At 44.3% G+C, this 17757-nt stretch overlaps 1 protein-coding gene across 1 annotated transcript in view; it reads right to left on the reverse strand.

The window, feature by feature from the left end:
* Positions 1-17757, reverse strand: part of LOC147011612 (metabotropic glutamate receptor 1-like) — a 136936-nt gene that overhangs the window by 69423 nt on the left and 49756 nt on the right. The gene's annotated exons all lie outside the window — the stretch shown is intronic.

The raw sequence follows: 17757 nt of genomic DNA on the forward strand, positions 1-17757 counted from the left end.
TCCTCTAGTTCACATCCGAAAACCTCTCATACATCAAGATGCCTGCTCTGCGCTCTGATTAGGCATCTTGTAAAGAAATCGAGGTCAGTCTTTGTGGTTTCTTTTGTTCATTTTTTGTTCTTCAGTTGAAGATTTTTGAGTGGGTCAAATAAATCAAGATCACTGCTGCTCACTCTTAACTTTACAAAATCACTCATTGTCCTTTCCTCCCTCTTGCCCTGAGTTTTTAGAAGGTCTTCAGTTGGATCTTTGGTGGCACAATCCCTGATGTGAGACTGACAAGATTTGTTGATGACTGAAATGGATTAAGTCTGATCCAACAGATAGGCTACAATGCGCTCCACACATTCTTCATCCTGCTTAATTATTAGCTTTAATGCTTCTTTTTTGTGGACCACTTTCATCTGTGTGCAGACCTGCCATCCTTCTGCAGCTCTGTGTGATGGCAGCTCTGTCATGTGCTGTGAAAATTCAGCTCCGAAGTGCTTATTTATTTGGACCAATGATGCTACCAGGTGTCTTGCTGTCCCTATTCACTGTCTGTTCAATGGTCTTGTCAACCAGAATTTGGTCGAAAGCTTTGTCCTCTGCCCGCTGCACAGCAAATTCACCCTGCTTCATATATCCATCAGCTGAGGAATGATTTGTTGGAAGTTGTAACATGTCCCACAAGTAGATGGTCAGGTATCTTGCATAATTGATGTGGTCATATTCAAACATCCAAGGCAACATCCTCTGGAGGCATGCTTTGTGGAGTCCCCAATTTCCTTCCCTTGATTGACCTGATAAAATTGAGGAAGAGCTCAAGCAGGGAAAGGTAACATTTCTTGGAAGCAGCCATTGGTCCATGACATGTAGACATCCATTACAGATGAAGGATTATATCCAATAGCTCCTAAACAATTCGAAGAATCATTTGAATTCAGTATGTACATGTGGACAGACATACAAGCTTCCAAATACATAAATAAACTGAAAATAAAATTTTGTGTAGATATAAATATATTTTGATAGTGTGGATTAAACGACAGACAGACATCCAGAAAATAAGATAATCTATCTACCAACTAAAAATAGTCAAATATCACCTTTCAGCTAAATTAAAAAGTAAGCTGTACCATCTGCTTTGTGAAATGTGAAAGTAGAAGACATTTCTTCAATTCGTTTTAAGCGACATGCAACACATGGCTTTCAAAATTATGTAATCCACTGAAGATTGTTCCACGCGTATGTGGAGAAACCCAAAGTAACATGATACATGTCCAGGACGCCCCGATGGATCATATGTGCCAGATAGGGATTGGAGCATGAAACGGCTCTCCAAGCTTTTAAAGAAGTTCTAAATACTTGGAAACATACCTATGAGAAAGGGGTATGCCTCCAATTTCAGATTTAGAGATCTTTCTGATGTACTCGTTCAGAAGTTGATAGCCTGCAGTCCACACTGTAAAAACTACCGACGATGTGGGCCTGTTAAAGGCCCGAAGGTTGGTAGACAGCTGGGTTCTTCCCGAACCTTTGTGCTTCTTAACACCGATGGGAAGGTCATATCTGGGGCTTGTCGATGCACAGGGTAAGTTTGAAATGATGATATTTACTATTGATCATGTTTGGGAGGGAGGGGGCTGGGAGTGGGAGTTGTGTGAGCAGTGATTGCCGTTATCAATATATTTTACATATGAATATACGTATGTTCAGGAAAAGAACAATTCTGGGTAATCATCTTGAAATTGCCACTCTTTACTCGAGATGCTGGAAATTATGTTTAAAATCCAATTTCAATTACAGATTTTGTGCCAGTAACAGCAGGTTCAAAGTTTTCTGCGAGATGAAACAAGTCAGTGTGAACACAAACACAACACATGCACAAAAGGCTGAAGTATTCACACATTACTATGAAAGTTGTGTTTTTATAATGTTTATGGTGAAATTGCAAGACCTTTGTTTATTCTGCTGGATTAAACAATTGAAGATTGAAGGAATTTATTTACAAGGAATTTACAATAAATTAAGGCGCATGAGGAGGCCATTCGGCCCATCATACCTGCGCTACACTAGTACTGGATTTAATCAATCTGTTGATACCCCTCCCCAGCATGTGCAGCCTCATGGCTGCTACACTGGTACTCATTTCACCGACCTCAGAAGGATGACAGGCTGAGTCAACCCCCTGGTGTTAATTCAGCGGACAACAGGGTTTGAACTCAGGACACTCGGACCTAAAGCCACCACCCTAACCGCTAAGCCAACACCAGGTTCCTTTCATGAAAGAAAGAAATATATTATGTTATTTGTTCCATAAGATAAGCTCCTTCTTCTCATGGCCTTCAAATGCTGAAAAAAATAAAAGCATCTGAAGCAAATTTTACCCTTATTTTCAAGCAGCTTATTCTTGGGCTGTTTAAATGCTAATCTGAGCTAATTCAGTGTCAAAGTTGCCTTTCCTTTCTTGACATATACAAAATTGTAGGGGATACAGAACACAGGATCGCAGCCTGAAGTCCAATATGTTATCCAATACAACTCCTCCTCCTCCTCCTCCTCCTCCTCCTCCTCCTCCTCCTCCTCCTCCTTCGTATGCAGCACAAGGCTGTGGATGCATCCAGTACACTGGTACTCATTTCACTCACCTCAGCAGGATGACAGGCTGAGTTAACCCCACCTGGTGTTAATTCAATGGGAAGGGGGGCTGAAACTCAGGATCCTAAGATCCAAAGTCAGCCACCCGAATCACCAAGCCAACACCAGGCTTTTCCAAAACGCCAATGGGGGAAGGTGAAAAACTGATTCAATTGAACGTGGTTCTGAGCAATTGTTGACCTGGAAACAAGAGGAAAGGAGAAGACAAATCTTCCTCGAGTTTGATACAAGGAAAGTGAGCTAAAGCAGGGAGGTGGTTTGGGGGGAGGGGGAGAGTGAGCTAAATCATATTTTAAAGCCCTTTTGGGGTCTCATGTTATGGACCACTGGGCCACCCCAGCATCACATCCATCTCTCTTGGATTCTGTGAAATCTAAAGATCTCTGTTACTGCCTATGCTTCGGTCTAACTCCCTCTGACCCTTCCCAGCTCCTGCAGGGTGCGCACGTTCTTCCAGTATCCCCCTCCTGGTTAAACTCCCAAAATCCTGGCTTAACACTCACCTCAGCTCTTTTGTTCCTTTTTCTCCTCTTTGTGGAACCACCTCCGTGAGGCTGTTTAATCTCGCTGTTTCCTCGAACGCTTCAAGCAAGTGGAGAACTAACATTTCATGTCATCCCCCTCCCCCCATCCTTACCCACAATCATGTCTACCTCCATTAAGCATACCTCACTTAACCCTCGACCCTCCAGGTTACTTACTGTGTTTCTTCATCATTATTGTCTCTGTCTGTCTCTCTCTCTCCATCCCCTTTGCTTATTGTGTCCAACTGATCGCCTTACTGTCACCAAGCTGTCTTTCTATACACCCAATGGCCTCACTTTTCCATGTGCATCGATGTTGGAGAGAGAAAAAAAAGAAAAAGTCCACATGTCGTCATGTGACAAAAAAGAATGGCCGTGATAATTAAATATTCTCGCATGGAAGAGCAACTCTGGCTGGGATTGTATGTGGAACGGCCAAGAATTGTCGAAAACAAGCTCAAGTCAGGTTCTGGTTATGATCACCATGATGTCTGCTTATCACACTATTCGTCTGCCACGATTCGGGTCTTAACGTCATTGGCGAGCAACCGTCGGTTTCGAGATTTCCTTGGAGACTAAGCAAGTTGTTCAAGGACCTTGAACAATGGTCTCCCACAAGGTTCATGGTTGCACTTTCATTTTTTTATTATATTTTCAAGTGATATACCACGCAAAACATTGCGGCAATTCCCCTGAAGCAGCCGACGTGGCTCTTACTGCATACTTAGGATGTAAGGAGATACGCTTTTTGCTGCGCAAGCACCAAAAGGCAATGGAGTTGTAGTAAACATACTGGCAACATCTTCCAAACATCTCACAAACCATGGCAACTGCTCTCCACTTGAACAAACGGGCTCCCAAATGCTGGCCGAGATGTGACTTCTTGGTGGTCAAGGAGTCCAGAATGAGAGGCACCCGAAAATATGTTGGAGGTACTTCATGAATCACAGCTCAACGATGCCGAGAACATCGATGGAAGGTTGGTAAAAAGACCTACATGAGGGTCAAAATGGTGGAAACCTGCAGGCAGCAGCTGTGCGGCAGGTGCACGTACTCTCCGCACTGCTACTTTGGCCCTGGTATATTCAACTGTGGAGTGCAGCGCCTCTGTGTGGACAGAGAATAGTCTCGCCAAACACCTGGATCCTGTTGGGAGCTTCTTCTTTCGTATGCAGCACAATGCTTTGAGGAAGCATAATTGGCTAATGGAGAGGGTGCGCTGGTGATGCAGTGTTTTCTGTAGGTTTGGGTAGGAATGTGCAATTTGTTGAAGGTGCTGGTGATAGCTCCCCTACTCTTCGTGAAGGATACCATGGGATCTTTAACATCCACCAACTAATGCCTGCAAACGGGAGACCCAGTTCATCGTAAGTTACCCTGCCTGTAAAACACCAGGATGACAGTTTGTAGCTGGGTCGGGATTCGAACCCAGGCTGAACAACTTAGAAGTGAGTGTGTACACCTCCAGGCTATCCTGGCAGTCCCACTGGGAACTATCACAGAGGCAACTGGAGAGTTAATAGAACACCTTACCCCACGCAGTTTGGGGAAAAGGGACATGGGAAGGGTCTTTTAAACTCTTGCTTTGTGTTTCCAAACAAGATCTATATTAGCTTTGTTCGTGAACTTTAAATAATAGGCACGATGGTAATCATACGAAGCGGATGAGTCAAATGGAACAGTCCAGAGCTGAACCTTCTATCAATTCCTCTTGGAGAAACTAAAGATTTTGGAACAGTCTTTGAAAAAAAACAAGGAACTTAAACAAACAGATCTTATGGATGAAGTTAGCTCTGTAATTGCATCAATAAGTGCCACCATTTTGTCAGAATCTATCTGTTAGTCATCCCTCAGAGAGCATGCGGCAAATTAGATTGGTCGAGACGCCGTAAACTTTTGCCCAAGTATTACTAAACTGAAGGTTTTTGGAAGTGCAAACTTCTTCAGTGATTTGTGTTATACGTGTTCAAATACGGTATGCAATTTAATTGAAATAAAACAAAAGTTTTGAAGCATGGAGGAAAAAAACAACAACATTGAATCGGAAGCTGACCACCGCTGATGCACCGTCTGTTACACCACCTTATTTTACACGTTACATTAGTTCTTCGTGCCTATAGTTTGTGTCCTTTATAACATCCTTAAAAACAGTAAGTTTCATGTTTAGAATATTTCGAGGGTGAAATCTGGAATTCAAATCGTCTGTTCAACAAAATTTTCAGCATTTTGATGTAAGAGTGGAAATTTCAAAACGGTTAACCATAATTATTCTGTTCCTGAATGTACATCAGACTCACGAGAATATAGGAACACGATAAATATCTACGAACCTTTGGCCTTTCATGGGCCCATATTGTCGGTGGTTTTTGCAATACGAACTACAACATGTCAACTTTTTGGACGAGTCGATCAGGGAGTTCTCCAATTGCTTTGTAGTGCAGAGGCACACCCGTTTCTCGCAGGTATGCTTCCAAATATTTTTGGCTTCTTTAAAAGTAGTTTTAGTTGTTGCATTCCACAATCCTTAAGTGGGAGGCATGAAATATGTCTTGGCCATCATTACTTCGTTACTCGAGGGTTTCTGCACATTCACGCTGAGCAATCTGCAGCGGATCACGTCATTTCAAAAATGCCGTATTTTCTGTCTCTGTCCGGGTTCTTCCCGACATCTTTGTTCTTTGTTTCTTTCACATTTCTTTCTAATATTTTTTTTATTATTTATTGATTTTTCACAATTCTCTTTATTCATTCTAATTCTTGCTTTTTCTTCTCCTTCATCCCTTTTTCTCTTTATTCCTCTCTTTAATTAATATATCTCTCGAAGGAGAAGTGAATTCTTGCAGAAGTTTTCCTTTAAGTCTCACTTGGCTGCACCTGGATGGGTTTGAGTGTTCTGGAGTAGCGGCTGAAACCCGAATCCTATCAGGTTCCTCCTGATGACTCCATCTTTGCTCTTTAACTTCTTCGGGTTCCTTCTTGGTCTTCCGTTTCATTAACTCCGCTATGCGCTAAGCACGTGGGTAATAAAAGCAACTGAACACTTCTCACCTAACACTCCACAAACATCACCACACCCTGGTTGATCAAAATGTCCACATTTCTGAAGACCTGCGAAACATACCCACGTCCATCCTCAAATCAGACGAGCCATTCTGGAACAAAGTCACCTGGGATTTGACATCCAGGAGCAATAGTGATGGTACTGGGAAAATACCAACAACCCTAATACCTGATTCCTCCAGTTAGAAGAGCTTCCAGAATGTGATAGATCCCCCAAAAACGATTGTCCTCATTAAACCGGATTCGCACATCTCATGCTTGGATGGCTCACCATCTGCACAAATGGTAAAGGAAGGAAGGCCTACCAGCATGCGACTGCGTGGGAACCCGACTGAACGGTGGACCATCGAGTTAACCACTGTGATTTGCAGACATCCAGCAGGGGCATTGGAGAAATCCACGCAGCCGTTACTGACGCCATTACCCGGCTGTTAAAGCGGGACTTCATGGAGGATCAGAGGCTTAATAGACTATCTTGTTTCTGCAACCTGTGCAGATGTGCCCCCAATGACCAGCTGATCGGACAATTCAACCACGACCGTGCCGTTATACAAAGCCACTGAGAATCACGTGGCCATGTTGAAGGCAAAAAAAACTTTAGAGGATTCCTTTTAGTATTTTATGGTCGGGAATATGTTGAAGTATTTGCAAATGGAAATGTTCAGCATGTTTTAGCAGTATTAGAAGGCAGCTCAGGATAGGAGGAATGTGAGTAGGACCAAGAAACGGTCAGGATTGTCACCAAACTCGCTCACTTCATCCACAAAAAGCGTTTCTCGCAATGCATTGATATTCTGCAATGAACGTTTGGTGTTCCGCTTCATATTCAGCCCTTGAGCGAACCAAAAGACGATGTATCCATGAGCAAACTGCGCAGGCAAGTGCGGGCGGTTCTGCCAATTTGGAGTGTGTGGTGGAGGAGAAGAGAGGGTAGGACCATTTGCTGCACAACCTTTGGTGCAACATACTGGTTACAACACGTGGATTCGCATTGTGTGATTTGCTCTTGCTTCTCTTGCTTCTCTTGCTTCTCTTGCTTCTCTCTCCTCTCTTGCTTCTCTTGCTTCTCTTGTCTCTCTCCTCTCTTGTCTCTCTCTCTCTCCTCTCTTGTCTCTCTCCTCTCTTGTCTCTCTCCTCTCTTCTCTCTCTTATCTCTCTCTCTCTCTCTCTCTCTCTCTCTCTCTCTCTCTCTCTTTCTCTCTTCTCTCTCTCTCTCTCTCTCTCTCTCTCTCTCTCTCTCTCTCTCTCTCTCTCTCTACTCCATCCTCCTCGTGGAGGTATTGGGAGGGGTGAGGTTGGGGTGAGATTCGGGGGTTGGTTGCTGTGGTTAGTTTCAGAAGCACTCGGCAGGGCATTTGGCTTGTGCACCAATCGCGCGCTCACAGCACAGTTTGTTATTCTGCACAAGGCGTCCCAGTCCGACAGGATGATGCACAAGGAGTGGACTCGTCATTGAGCTGTCGAGCCTGCATTCGATTCTCGATCCACCATAATACATTGTCTTATCGGTGCTTCGGAGGTAGGGAGTTGCATCACAAAGTGCTCCGTCCCTCGGGTGGACGTTAAGCCGGGTGTTCCATCTAATAGTATTAGTTGATGGACGTTAAAGTCCCACAATGTATTTCACGAAGAGTATGAGAGTCATTTCTGGCACACTGAACAGGTATTACAAATTGCTAACCTGACCTGCAATACGGCATTTTCAAAATGACATAATCCATCCCAGAATGCTCGATGCGTGTGTGCAGAAACCCTGAGAAACAGCGATGTTCGGGGCATGTGAACCTCCTTCATTCGTGCACGACATGGTTTGTCAGCTAAAATGACTCAAAAAGCTTCTAAAATGAGCTGGAAATACTGTATTGGAGAAGTTCCAGAGAGAAAGCTGTGGTGTACCTCTGCACAACAATACAGTCGGAGGGAGACACCGCATCTGGTTTGCGTAATTATTTGCACCGATGTGAAGGTCATATCTGGAGCTTGCGAATGCACACGTTAAATTTCAAATCAAATTTTAAAATGAAGATATTTACTATTAATCATTTAGGTGGGTGTGAGGGGGAAGGTGTGAGGGGTCCCACAAACATCTTGTTTGTTTGGGTCCAAGGCCACAAGAGAAATTACACTAGATTTTTACATCCATTGCGAAAAGGAAATTTTTTGCATCGAGTGCAAAGTTTCATTCCAAGGGCTCTCTGCAGGATCGTCGCTGAGCCCCGGACAACTTCCAACTGTAGTTCATTTGTAGTAATATTCCTAGGGATGGTTTTCAATATCTCTGTGAGGTTCCTCTTCATCATTCCTGTGGCTCCAACTATCACTGGTACAACTTTGGTATTCTTCAGCTTGCAGGATCTTCTCACTTCATTCTTGAGGTCTTGGTATTTGGACATTTTCTTGATTTCTGCATCGTTTAGTCCAAAAATCACTGGAATTAACACCTCTCTTTGGAATGCACTCTTCTATCTTTTTTGTATATGATTACTTTGTCTGATCACAGTGATATGTTTTCTCTGTTCAGTGTGTGTGTGTGTGTGTGTGTGTGTGTGTGTGTGTGTGTGTGTGTGTGTGTGTGTGTGTGTGTGTGTGTGTGTGTGTGTGTGTGTGTGTGTGTGTGTGTGTGTGTGTGTGTGTGTGTGTGTGTGTGTGTGTGTGTGTGTGTGTGTGTGTGTGCATTTTATTTATACATCCACAGCCGCCGCTCGCTTGTATTAACAGGAAATGGTATGAGCTCAACACCTCTAAAACACAGATATTTCTCCTGTTGCTATATTTCCGTGAGTCCAATTCACAAGCAGGAAAAGAACAATGATGATGAACCATTTTTGAAATTTGCACTCTTTCATTTAAAAGTTTAAAAGACGATTTGACGGCTTTCGTGCCAGCAATGGTAGGTTAGAAGTGTCCGCGCTCACGGAAGGGAGTCACTGGAAACGCACACATAGCGCATACGCGGAACGCCTCGTTTACGTCATTTTGAGAGTCCCGCATTGCCGAGCATGCCGAGCATACGCCAAAAGGCCGTCCACATGACACAAGGCCACAAGGGAGGCCATGGTCTTACAGTGGACCGAAACAGGTCGTTATGATGATGATGAAGACGACGACGAGGATAAGGCGCCCCTTCATGCATGATGAACAGATGGGCCCCTTGTTGCCACGGACCATGTAAGCTCTCTACCAAAAATGAAAATAAAAAAAATAAATGATTTTAAGTGGTTGTTGAAAATGCTGCATATTTATCCATATTTATCCAGGGATGGAAGTACACGGCTGTATGCAATAAAACAACACAACAACAACAACAACAACAACAACAACAACAACAACAACGGAAACCAAGCGATTGAAGGAGAGATACTGAAATAAAATGAGGAAACCAAATCATACCTGTTGCACCAAAAACAAAAATTCCCTTTCCCGCCAAATTCACGATATTATTACGGACTTCCGAGATGCCATCGATCTTATATGTATCCGTGCAAAGGCGTACAACACGTGCCGCACATAGACAAACGCTTCAGTCATTTAGACATGAATATTCAGGACACGTTCAATGAACGAATCAAAAAAGGAAGGGCCCGTGCAGAAGAAGCATGAAGAATTGCGTAATAAATGGTGGAGAATCCGTTCGGCGAATTATGGTTGATATTTGTGGAACAGGTGCGTGAAGGCAAAGTTGGTGATTTGATCGATACCGGGACGTGAAATGAGGGGAAATGAAACAATTTGATGCTCACGTTGGTGAGAATTCAAATCCACTTACTGTACACCAAATCCACTTATGACACCTTTACGCTTATCATGCGGAACCATTTATATACCGAGGAGCTATATATGGTGTCTACACTTCGGTGTAAGGGGCACCCATGAGCTCTTGGCACAAATTGGCCAGAGGAGACTCAGCGTAAATATATATATATATATATATATATATATATATATATATATATATATATATATATATATATATATATATATATATATATGTACACACAAACATGTGTAGATGGTGTACAGACAGATGCGCTCCATCCTCAGCAGACAAGCACAGCATGCAAAAGAGAATCGTGCCCTTGGGGTGAGTCTCGACGAGTCACGATGTGTGGCACATTTGGATCTCTGTGTGTCTCTCTGTGTCTCTCTCTGTCTCTTTCCCCGTAAACAAACGAGGGATTCTTAAGTCTTTGGAATTGCAAGGTCGTGCTTTGCATGGCCACAGGTCTCGTGTAGACAACAGTGTACCCTGCCCAGTATTTTAATCCCATCTCTCGTGCCATATAGGAAGCACCTGCCTGTTGGTAGCATCCTTTCTCATGCAAGGCATGAGAAATTTTCAGATGACACTGGCACACGATTGCCCACCCTTTTCAAAAGGGGACCATGGGGTCTATAATATCCATCGGCTGACGCGATGAAGACGGGATGCCTGGCGGAATGTCTCTTCGAGAGGGTTAGGCAACACCCAGCATGTGAAGCACTGCAGGACGACAGTTTATAGTCGGGGCTGGAATCGAACCCGAACTATAGCGAGCTCAAAAGCAAGTCGGTTACCTTTGAACTATCCTTCATGCCAGGCCAGGTGAACATGTAAGCCCCTTTCGTATAATAATTTACACAATTGCTATGAGAGGGACAACATGCAAGAGGAATACATTCCCACAACAGATCACCTCCACCCTCCCACCACCCTCCTCTTTGTCTTTTTTAATCCGTTTTTCAGAAGAGAAAACCCTTTCCTGTTCTATAACTGATCCGAGGATCAAGAATTCTATTTTTCCAACCTCAATTCAACACATCAACCCCAATCAGTCCCTTGATAGAAAGGAATCGGAATATTTTGCAAGACGAATCCCAACCTGATTACACAACAGAACAACACCCACCACCTCTGCCTCACATTCCACCACTACTTCAACCCCGGCTTTTCAATCTCCTCCACGGCACTCAAGGGCCAATGGTCAAATGAGACATAACGATGATCACCAACACCTGAGCACGTCTGGAGGTGTCCACCAACTTAACCTGAAACAGACCCTTAATACAGCCGACAGCATGGATGTTTTTGGAAGGCCTTCAAATTTGTGATGTGCAGCTTGTTTTCTGCTAACAAGAATGACCATCATCAAGGCTCGACTTGGCACCTCCATACACACACACACACACACTTTCACTGAGCATCGAGGAAAATGGACTGGCGTACATGGACATTGAGGAAAATGGTTAAACACCACCCACGATCATTGCTACTCATCATGCCTCCCTTGTTTCCATGGTAACGACCAGCACATGCAGTTGTGTATGACAAACCCTTTTTTTTTTGGAATCGTTCACATTGTTTGCAGGAATTGTAATCCAAGATGATACACAAGAACGTCAGCGAGCTTGTACACATGCACAGAGATTCGTGTAGCGAGAGACAGATAATTGCGAAGAACCTGTCATTTGCGAGTGTTAAATATAATCATCAACCTTGATTCTGCAGACACCGAGGGTGGAATGAAATAATAATCAGGCTTGGGCCTGGGCGGCTTCACCATGCGGTAACATGCATGGTGAGCGGTGCGCATGGACTTCGTACGTCTCGTGGGGCCTGAATTATGGTGGGAAACACGTGAAGCGAGACCCATGGTGTGGGGACCGATGATTTGATGAAGGCAGAGCAAAGAACATACACGTCAATGACAGGTCACTTCCACCCTCAATACCATCGCTCGGCCGAGACACTTCGAACGTGGGAATTCGACCATCCATTGCTGTGATCTCCCTATTGTGATCATCTCAAGCATAGGGTGTGAAGGAATGCTCAAAAGAACAAGATTGATGGTGAATTGAGTTGCTCGCTTTGTCTTTTGATGGAAGAACCTCTGAAAATATGTTGCTGGATCTGTATGGAGTTTTCACTGACTCTTCCAAAGCCATAAAATTGGATGTAACTTGATTGAAGACCCAAAGAGCATGGCGCAAGGATCGAGAGAGAAATGCCTCTCTGCTGTATGATCAACAATCATGCTGTAGGAAAATGCACCACCATTGTTGTTTAATCGTAGGGTGGTTTAAAAGGATTGAGCAGAAAGAGAGCTTGGTAACTGGGAAAGGACAAGATTGACCAAACCATGAGCCAAGCCCCTTTCCGAAGCAGTCATGCTCAAGGTACACTAAATGGCCAAAAGTATGCGGACACTAATTCGTGGATTTGGCCATTTCAGCCACACCCATTGCTGACAGGTGTATAAAATCAATCACACAACCATGAAATCTCCATAGACAGACATTGGCAGTAGAGGGGGCCATACCGAAGAGCTCATTGACTTTCAACGTGGCCCTATCATAGGATGCCACCTTTCCAACAAGTCAGTTCGTCAAATTTCTGCCCTGCTAGAGCTACCCCGGTCAACTGTAAGTGTTGTTATTGTGAAGTGGAAACATCTAGGAGCAACAGCAGCTCAGTCGCGAAGTTGTAGGTCACACAAGCTCACAGAACGGGACCGCCGAGTGCTGAAGCACACAGCATGGAAAAAATCATGTCGTCAGTTGCAGCACTCACTACTGAGTTCCAAACTGACTCTGGAAGCAACGTCAGCACAAACACTGTTTCCATGTCGAGAGCTTCATGAAATGGGTTTCCATGACCGAGCAGCCGCACACAAGCCTAAGATCACCATGCCCAAAGCCAATCGTCAGCTGGAGTGGTGCAAGGCTTACCACCATTGGATTCTGGATCAGTGGAAATGCGTTCTCTGGAGTGATGAAACACGCTTCACCATCTGGCAGTTCGACAGACAAATCTGGAGTTGGTGGATTTCAGGAGAATACTACCTGCCCGAATGCATAGCGCCAACTGCAAAGTTTGTTGGAGGAGGAATAATGGTTTGGGGCTGTGTTTCATGGTTCGTGCTCGGCCCCTTGGTTCCCGTCAAGGGAAGTCTTAACGCTGCAGCATACAATGACATTCTAGACGATTCTGTGCTTCCAACTTTGTGGTAACAGTTTGGGGAAGGCCCTTTCCCGTTTCAGCATGCCAATGTCCCCATGCACAAAACGAGTTCCATACATAAATGGTTTGTTGAGATCGATGTGGAAGAACTTAACTGCCTACACAAAGCCCTGACCTCAACCCATCAAACATCTTTGGGATGAATTGGAACGCCGACTGCGAGCTAGACCTAATCGCCAAACATCAGTGCCCGACCTCACTCATGCTCTTGTGGCTGAATGGAAGCAAATCCCTGCAGAAATGTTTCAACATCTAGTGGAAAACCTTCCCAGAAGAGTGGAGCCTGTTATCACAGAAAAGGGGGGACCAGCTCCATATTAATGCCCATGATTTTGGAATGAGATGTTGGACTAGCAGGTGTCCACATAGATTTGACCATGCAGTGTATCCGTTTATATTTCTGTGATGATAGACTCATGATTATGGCTTGGTGTACCGGTCATTGAGCAATGGATTGTCTACCTGTTGTGGATGCAAAGCAGTGACATTTTGACCCAAACCCCAACTACTTGCTACATAGGTAGGGGTGTTTTTATCTTTGCTGGTGGTGTGGGGGGGGGGGCATGGGAGGGAAGCAAATTCTCAATGTAAATGTGTTTCATGTATCATCATCACCTCCAGGTACGGGAGGGTATTACAAATCTCCACCATTTACAGTCCTGTATTCCTGTCCCCACGTTTTCCAGTGCAGGGAGGTGTTTTGAATTATAAACATTGGGTATGTTTTTTGTGTATACAGAGCTTGCAATTGTCCACACACCACAAAAATAAAGGTTATGCATCAGAAGAACGTATTGCATGCTTGGAACAAGATCGGCCATGGGGCAGCTACTCTGCTAGTATATATGGAGCATATATGTAAAAAAAAATGTCATGAGTGGTATGGTGGAATTAACTGATTCTTTTCCTTCTTCTTCTTCTTCTCAGACCTGATATTCGACTCAGTCGTGACGACAGGAATTTGTAACTTGTTCACGTTGCCAGCGACACCCTGAGATCATTAACGCCTGGACCATCTAACGCTGGGAGACGGGGCATCAAGTTTAACTTGGTTAACGTCCATCCGAGGGACAACACAGACATTGATGAATTTCCTGCTTGTGAAACACAAGTATGGCAGTTTATAGCTGGGTCTGGATTCAAACCCAGGCTCAACAGCTTAGAGGAAAATGCGCACACCTCCAAGCCATCGTGCCAGCATTGTGGGATGGAATTAACTAAAAACTGATGTTTTTATTTTTATTTTTAGGAAAAGGAGATGCAGTTTGTTTGTGAAGGAGATTTTCCGGGGTAATTCATCGTGTTCATCGAACAACTCAAGCCTCACAGGCCACAGCCACAAGACGACAGTTTTAACAAATTAATCATCGCATGGAAATGTCACGTCACGATGATGATCCATCACTGGATCCAACATGTATCGGATCAAATTGCTCAAGGATCGTGGCTAATGAACGTCCGGTGGTGAGCATAAAAATTACAAAAGCAGCAGCATAACGAGAACGCATTGTTCTGCTGCATTACCCACAATTCCGTGGGCACAGTACTTCAGTTTCTGATGACCCCCGGAATAAAGCTGTGACTATCTCAATCAACATACACGCGAGGGAGGTTTAAAAGGTGCTCGGCCTCGCACACATGAAACATGCATGTCTGACCGAGATATTTCTCAACCATGCTCCTCCCTCTCTTATTATGAGTACGTGCTGTGGCTCATTTGTCATGACCTGCCAAAAAGCGTAACCTCCATACACGATGCAGCAAGTCTGGTGGGGGAAAAAAAAACAAAAGGAGCTGTCTGTCAAACTATCCCGGATTTTTGTCAACGTTTTGTTACTACATGAAATTGTTCATTCACATCAGGATTAAAGTTGCTTCTCAAATGCACACGGATCTAGATGCGACATGAGGAAATTAGATCAGGCATTTGTGTTGCAGCTACAGACAGCACCACCTGTGTGCCCATTCGACAGAATGTCCCGTGCTTTGCTATACGTATCTCATCAACGCATGCAGAACATCGAAAAGATTTAACCAGGAGACGTGATTTTTCCTTTCCAATTGTGCACCAGTACAAATTCTTTATACATATTAAATACTTGCAAAGATACCCGCAACGCCGGGAACATCCCCCCCAAACCTTACCCCTTCCCCTCCCTCCCTCCCTCCTTCGAGACTCCCACCCCACCCATTTCTTTCCCTCCTCCCACACCCTTCCATCCAGACTCTCACCCCTTCCCTTTCATCCTCCACCCATCACACCCCTTCCCCTACCTCGTCCCACCCCACTCCCCCACTCCGGACTTCAACCCCACCACTTCCCCTCCCTCATCCCACCACAACTCGTGCCTCCTCCCACCCCAACCCCCACTGGACTACTTGGGGTCTTCAGGGTCTTTTTTGTGTACATTGACGAGGCTTGTATGAGAGCTAACACACAATGCACAGCAAAGGGGGGTGGGTGGGGGGACATGAGACAAGAGGGGTGGGAAAGGGAAGGACAAAACAGCGAGGAACAGAGACATTATGCCTGGTGTTTGCTTAATGGTTTTTGGGGTGGGCTTGGGATCCTAGGATCCGGAGTTCAAATCCCACTCGGCTGCTAAATTAATGCCAGGTGGGGTTGACTCTGCCTGTGATCCTTCTGAGGTCGGCAAAATGAGTGCCAGCTTGCAAGTATCCTGTGTCAGAGTGGTGACCTGTCCAGGATTGTGCCCAATAGCCAAGAGGACTGCTAAGGTAGCACCAACGCTCTGCACAAAGTATGGTCCCAATGGATGGATGGATAGAACAGAGACATGAGGAAGATCTGTGGAAGGGAGAGGGATGGGGGCGGGGAACACAGGGTATACAAGATGGACATTCAGGGACTTTCAGGAAGGAAAGCAGGGAATTTGAATGAGGTCGTGGGTTTGGGGTGGATTAAGGGGGGGGGAGAAAAGATCGAGGTTTTGGATGGGGGAAGATAAGAGGTGTTGGTGAACGGCTGTTTTGAAGGCCTGGAGGGAAGAATGGGATTGAAGAGAGTGCGGGAGTTTATTCCAAAGGTGGGGAAAAAGAGGAATGAAAGAGTGAAGGTGAGCACAGATTCGTGATTTTGGTAGTTTTACTAGAAGGGGGTTGTTGGCAGACCTTGAGCGCCCTGCAGAAATATGGTGGGGACAAATCGCAGACAGAGTAGGAGGGGGGGCGAGACTGGAGAGGAGACGGTTGAAGACAGAAAGACCACCGACCTGCCTGTGGTGAGAGAGTGAGAGGGCCAAAGACTCAGCCTCATCGCGGGAGATAATGATCCTAAATGCCTTGGTTTCCACAGCGTGAAGCCGAGAAAGGTGAGAGGCAGGAGCACCAGCCCAGTGTGGAGAGCAGTGTGTGTGTGTGTGTGACGTCCGTCTGTGACGTCACGACTAATCTGAAGAAGAAGATTTCAACTTTTAATCGCAAATTTACCAACTTTATAATTTGGAAATTGGAAAAAGACACATCATATCTACATTGTATGGTATCAAAGGATAGATTAGCATTGGGGTGTTCTGAGCATTAGGATTCCCGTTTCAGGATCTTACGGGTTTTTGGGGTCTAAAGGGAATTAAAAAAGATGAGAAGAGTAAAAAGTAAAACAAAAAAAACAATACCACCTCCCTTGTAAAGGTGTGTCCAAAGACCGTTTATATTGTCCCAATATTGTAGCATAACGAAGTGAAGTGGAAGGTGGATACTCGTCTCTGGAATAACTCGAAACCAGCCTGTTGGAATTGCTGGAGATATATATATATATATATATATATATATATATATATATATATATATATATATATATATATATATATATATATATATATATTCCCACGCTATTTGAAAAAAAAATTAAAAACAGGGTGGGGGGGTTGTCATCAGCTCCGTCTGTCTGTCCGTCTGTGTGTTTGTCTGTCCTAAATATCCTAAACGCTATATCCTAAATGGTTATGCAGAAATTCACCAAACTTGGTAGTTATGATCAGCACTGGGCACAAAGGTACAAGAGTAGTATCATGTTGACCCCGCCCCTCAAGGTGGGGGGGGCGTCAAAAACCAAAAAATTAAATTATGGGCACATTTTAAAACATTTGTTTAATAAACTTTGCATATGCAATTGACATTGTGGGACGCATGAAATCTTTAAAGATGTTTTGGATTTGACCCCCGGTTCAGGCCCCATGGGTGAAAACAAAAAAACAATATTCAACTCACAATTTGATATTGGGTCAACATCCCTGGTGAGAGTTTTTGTCACCGTTCAACTTTGCTATAGTTGGGAAGCGTGGGGATTCGCGATGGCGCGCCATTGACTTCGCTCAATTTTCATGACTTATTTTACTAACAATTACTAATGAATTACGAACAATTTGTTATTTTCCTTTTTATTTGAGATCTTATGCACGACAATGTTTGGACGGGTGTCAATAGCTTCATTTAGATGTTGGCACAACCAGTGCAGTGTTCGGTCAAATGTTTCATTCTCCAGACTTCTGACAACATGGCCTTGGTGACTGATCC

This window comes from Eptatretus burgeri, chromosome 15 (assembly GCF_056783735.1).
Source record: "Eptatretus burgeri isolate ZD-2024b chromosome 15, Ebu_testis_v1, whole genome shotgun sequence".
NCBI lineage: Eukaryota > Metazoa > Chordata > Myxini > Myxiniformes > Myxinidae > Eptatretus > Eptatretus burgeri.